A 6,194-nucleotide genomic window follows, 5' to 3' on the forward strand; every position below is an offset into this window, starting at 1 on the left:
TGCTAGTTTCCTGTTTGTATTTTTGCCCTTTAAGTGTTAGTAATATGGTTAATACATCAAGTTTGGAATTGTAAAACTTTGTCATATATTATAGTTTCTTTGTGTTAATCAGATTCAGCTGTCAGCATGATGGAGCCTAGAGTTATCTGAGGGAACATCAATTGATAGTGTACCCAGATCAGAATCACTAGTTACTATGTCTGTGAGAAATTTTGGTGATTGATGATTGATGTGGGAAGGCTCTTCCACTGACTTTGCAATACCCTCAACAAGTGGGTCTGAGATGGATAAGAGAGCTAACTGAACACAAGACAAGTGACCAAGCAAGAGAGAAAGCCAGTAAACAAAGTTTCCCCATGGCTTTTGCCTTCAGTTGCTAGCTTGAATTTCTTTTCCAAGCTCCCATGATTATGGGGTTGTTATCTGGAAGTATCAGACAAATAAACCTGCTCATTACCTGAATCACCTTTAACAGCACTTAAATGTTACCAGTCTCCATTTTCCAGATTTCTTTTTAATAATGAATAGAGGAGAATTCCAAGGGCTGGTTGGTCCTTCAATATGCTGAACATTTAGTTGTTCCTTTCTTTACCAGTTGTCCTAAAGCCTACAGTTTCTCTCTTGTTAAAGGGCATTGTGCAACTCATATATTGTCTGTCATCCATTTTAAAGGCAGGGCTGTTGGTGCCTTGCAAGATTAGCAACTATTGTGCCATTCTTGAAAAACCTGAATGGTCAGTGATTATTCTTTATAATACCTTCTAATATTTTCCCCAGAAACATACATTAATTTATGGTTTGTTTCTAAGATGGGGTGAATGTTAATCTGAGTATTCCACTGCAGGAACAAATCATGCCCCCACAAATTCATTGCTATCCTAGACACATACAGCTTTAATTTTCCTCTCTGTTCTTCTGGGCCTATACATTCAACCCATTTTGTGCTGTTTTATCTGAGACAAAATTCCCATCCCTAAGCATGAACATTTGCCTCCTGAAGAAGCCAATTAGGATGACAAGATTCTGGTGAAATTACTGTTACATCCATACCTGTGTCTAACAGGCATTCAATGACATCACTTATTCATTTTTCTAATTTGGCCTTTGTTCATTAATAGAAGTTTGTCAAAATACTGGCTTCATGGTTTTTCCTGAAGTTTTTGTTCTCTCTTCTACAGTTGTACTATTATCCAGAGTAGTATCGTTTCTTAAAATAGGCATTAGTTTCTTTAAATGATCTGGGGAGGAATTTCCTCTACAGTGGCAGGAAATGAATGAACCTGATTTGGCATAGGGGCCTGTGGGAGGCCCCTCAAGGAATTTCCCAACAGGAAAGAGTTACCTTGAACGTCTCTTGTTGATCTACAATCATTAGCCCAATGCCTGCATTTGCCACATCTTCTGCATAATCCAGAAGGGAGGGGCTTGAATTAAGTTTAGAAAAAAATTGTTTCTAGGAATACCCTGTTTACTATCCTTTTTAAGGTGACCTTGTTTGCCACACTTGACATTTCAATTTCCCCTCAAAACTCTGGAAAACACTACTCCTATCCAAGCATCATCTTGGTCATGAGTTTCAATATTGATTATATCTGAGTACCATTCCTTAAGGAATGCTGACCTTGCCTTTAAAAGCCTAATTATCATTTTGTAATGAGAATTAGCATTTTCGAAAGCCAGAGATTGAATTATTTGTCTAGTTTAAAAATTGGATATCATTCTATTCACTGCTGAAGTCAATCTTTATAAGAAATCCATGAAGGCTTCCTTTGGGTCCTATGTAACTTTAGTAAATAACTCAAATTTTTTTTCCTATTTTCCAACTCTGTCCCAAGCATTCAAAACTGCTGTGTGAAATAAAGTCAGGATGTGGTCATCATATAAAGGTTGTCTTTCTCTAATAGTATAATCTACAAGAAGTTGATCTTGGGAGATTTCTATACCTCTAGCTTTACTCCGCTGCTCAATAGTCTTAGCCTCTTTTCTGAACCAAGTACTCCCTTGCAGTTGTGTACCAGGCTTTAAAACAGCTTTAACCAAGTCTATCCAGTCTTTAGGGATAATTCTATTACAAAATGACCACAAGTTGAACATTTGCTTCACATCTGAAACTACTGCTTCCTTGAATTTCCTTAAATCTAACACTGGTATAGGAGTCCAATTAGCTCTTACAGAGCCTCTATCATTTGGCAATCCCTATAAGGTTACTGGATATATTAAGGTTGGTTGTTTGAAAACTTTAAACTGTTCTTCTCTAACTTAAAATTCCTCTGTCTGGACCTAAATATCTCTATGATCTCTTTTATTAAGTTTTTCTAAGGCCTGTATCTTGGCAGTTAAACCAAACAACTTTTCAAGAGATGAACTAAGAATTGTCAAATAACAATGATTATCAAAGTAATAATTAACAGTACATCAATCCCAGTTGATTATTCCTTCATTTAGCTGTTCCATTTTAAATCATGCATTATATAACCATACAGAGACCTATCTTTATTGTAATTGTGCTTCCCATTTTTTCTAACATGAGAAAAAACTTCTGCCTTTTAACTAATTCCTTCCTTAAGGAATTCCCAACTTTCTCACCAGATTTACTACCTGCTGCCAATGATGACGTGAGGCTTATTACTGCTGCATAACAGTAAAAGCCTGATTGGCTTTTAAGGTGGCTACATAGCTTAGCAGCTGCCTGAGAATATGATTCAGGGAAAGCCCACCAGGAGAGAAGGAAGGAAAATTTCTGGTATTCATGTAGCTCCAGTCTATGCTGGTGACTGCAAAGTCACAGGCAAATGGTTTTTTATGAATTTGTACCCCAAAAGTTGGGTGCCAGATGTAGCATGAATAATAAGAATCCAGATACAGGTATTGGAGTTCAAGATAAAAGATCAGAGAAGGCAACTACTAGAAAGCTCTTGCCTCTATGAAATCTTAAGACTGAAAAGACAGCAAGTTCCTGTCTCATCCTGCCTTTTATTCCTCGCTAGTGCTGGTATTAAAGGCATGCACCACCATTGCCCAGCCTCTATGGCTAACTAGTGTGGTTGCTGGGATTAAAGGTGTCTGCCATCACTGCCTGGCCTGTATGGATGACTAGTATGGCTAGCTTTGCACTCTGATCTTCAAGAAAGCTTTATTTGCTCAAATACAAATAAAATATAAATCTTGGCATATACCCAGATATGCCAAGAAATGGGGAAAGGGAAGCCACTGGAGTTGAGAAGAGGATAATACAACTCTACAGAAATTCCTCCAATTCTACAAATTCCGAGGGACTACTAAGTTACTGTAGTCAATTTTCAGAATATAAAAATACATGGAAGTCCACTTTTTTTCTGGAAAAAATAATTAGATGTATAATTAATTTTTTAAATGCAACATAAAATACAACTGATGATTGGGGGAGGGGGGGAATGGGAGGCGGTGGCGGGGAGGAGACAGAAATCCTTATTAAATAAATAAAAAAAAATACAACTGATGAAAGACACAAACCCACAAATATATCATAGTCTTTTAAGCAAAGAAGTATAGAATCTAATACAACAAGAACAAACCATAGGCCCAGGACTCACTCTTGTGCACTCTAGTACCCTGCTCTGCCAGTCATAGAAATGGTGCATTTGTGGGGCTCTTCTTCCAAAATTTGAGACTTACTCAATAACTCTGATGTTTCCCAACATTGTAGATGATACTTTTAACTAATAAAATCTATTTCATTCTCTTATGGTAAAGGAAATGATTCCTTTTATGATCACTTAGAAAATATTTTATGTTTCCCATGATTAGTGACTGGATGCATTTCTCCATCACAGTGAGGTAAGGTAAAACAAACCTTTAAAAACCAAAAGCAAAATAACAGATTTTAAAAGAAAATTTGTATGATTTGTTTTATGCACTGAAAGCAACTTGTGCTCCAATTGCTTTATGAGCCATAAACACTTTTAAAAAAAGGTTAAATTGCACTTTTATGTTTGCTTGTGTGAGAGTATCTTTCATGTATATACAGGTGACACCCGAAGAAATAAGTTTGTCAGATACTTTGAATCTGGAGTTGCAGATACACACATATGAGCCTCCCATCATGGGTACCATTATATAAATATAGGTATTCCCAAGGAGAGTGCATGCTGAGCCAGCAGTCCAGCCCCAAAGTACATTTTATGCAATAAACTAAGTCTTTCACATTTTCACAAAAAGAAAGAACTAAATAAATGGGGAGTCATTTGATGATCCCTGTGTACATGATGACTCAATAGTAAGATATCAGACATGTTCAAATTGCAGTATAAATTCAACACACTCAAAGAAAACTCTCAACTATTTGTTAATGAAAAGTTGTTTCTAAGAAAAAAAAGAAAGAAAAGTTGTTTCTAAAGTTATATGGAAAGCAGAAAAGCTATGGATTGCTCAATAGGATTGTGTTTAGGGAGCGACAGTACACATTTAACCTATGATACGTTTGGATCCTGTAGAAATTTTGTGCAACTGAGCCCTCAGGATTACAACTGTGCGACAATGGTCTTTTGTCCTGTCACTTTTATTATTTTTATTAAGATGCTGATTGGCCAGTAGCCAACAGAAAGTAGAGGCAGGGTGATGAGAAAAGGAGAATTTTGAAAGGAAGAGTCAGTCTGTAGCTGTCACCCAGACACAGAGGAAGCAAGATTAGAATGTTTCACTGAAAAAGGAAACAAGTCACATGGCTAACAGACAAGAATTATGGGCTAATATAAGTTATAAAAGTTAATAAGAAGCCTGAGCTACTAGGCCAACCAGTTTAGGATTAATGTAGACCTCTGTGTGTTTATTTGGGACTAAACGGCTGTGGGACCTGGTAGGACAAAAACATCTGTCAATGGTTACCACATTTATAATAAAGAGGTGACACCAGACTACTACAGTGTGTGTTAGCTTTGATTTTGACACACTGATATATTTAATGATATATTTAATGGTTGATATAGTTAATATTTAATGACCTATTTAATGGCTTCAAGAGGCAAGTGAAGAAATTTCTTAGTCATGTGCCTTCCAAAACTAGCAAGGCATCATCTGACACTTTTAAATGGTTAGGCTTGGAAGGCTTGTGTCAAATTTCCATCAGCTCAGAACCATTCTTGGCAAAGCACAGGCCATACCAGAACCAAAAGAAATGAACATCGGGTGCTAAAAAGAAGCCGTTGCCAGAAGGCAGGTGTTACAGCTGCAGGCTGGAGATGGAGTCTGTACTGGGCATTATTGCCTAGCCACAGCTTCCCACCTGAAATTTCCAAGAATTTTTCTTTAAGGAACTGTTTGGTACATGTTTGCTGTCCACTTTTGCCCAACCATGCTCTAAAACAATGTTTTTGTTTGTATTTCCATTCTATTCACAGGCATCAGGGAAGCAGAATACAATCCCTTTCAAACAAGTCAAACTTTATGCCTGCAAATTCCTTTTTCCTCCATGAAGGAGGCAGAAACTCCAGCTGAGGTCCACCTGACCTGTCCTTGTGGGCTCCAATTGCTGCCTATTTATCACATTTGGAACAAACTCACTCTCGTGGCTTCGGTCAAGTGGACAGAAGCATTGGGGCTTCTATTGTCATATTCTCTTCAGCACCCTTTACATGCTTCCCTCATTTTGTGGCGATCTGGGCTCAGACATTTCTTGAAGCACCAAGTCTAAGTTAACTTCTGATGTTATCAATCTTATATTTCTCTGGGGTCATTGGGGCTGAGGTAAAGATGAAGTAAAAAAAAAAAAGTCATTCGCATCTTTATTCACTTCAAGAGAAGTGTGTTAACCATGACAATAAGAAGCAATATGGAGAGCCCACTAACAGCACTAGAAATCCATTGCATCCTTCCGTGTAGCAGGAACTTTCGTTACCTTCAAGTGACAGATGACAGGAATAATGGGGCATCTTCATCTTCTGCATTATAATGACATATGTGGGAGCTGGAGAGTTGGCTCAGTAGTATTGATCATGTTAGATACCCAGATTCGGTTCTTAGCACATCAGATGTCTCGGGCTATCTATATGCCAGGTGCAGTAGAAAGGATGCACTGTTTGCCTGCTTGGGCACCACGGCATGCAAATGGTGTAAAAAGAGATACATATGTGACAACATATTGTAAAAGTGTTCTTCATGTGAGTGTTATTTTCTAAATAAAATTAATTTAGGTGTATAAATTTGCTAATGTGTATACT

Source organism: Microtus oregoni, unplaced genomic scaffold, assembly GCF_018167655.1.
Source record: "Microtus oregoni isolate MIOR12 unplaced genomic scaffold, Mior012 000046F_ref0000063, whole genome shotgun sequence".
Lineage (NCBI taxonomy): Eukaryota > Metazoa > Chordata > Mammalia > Rodentia > Cricetidae > Microtus > Microtus oregoni.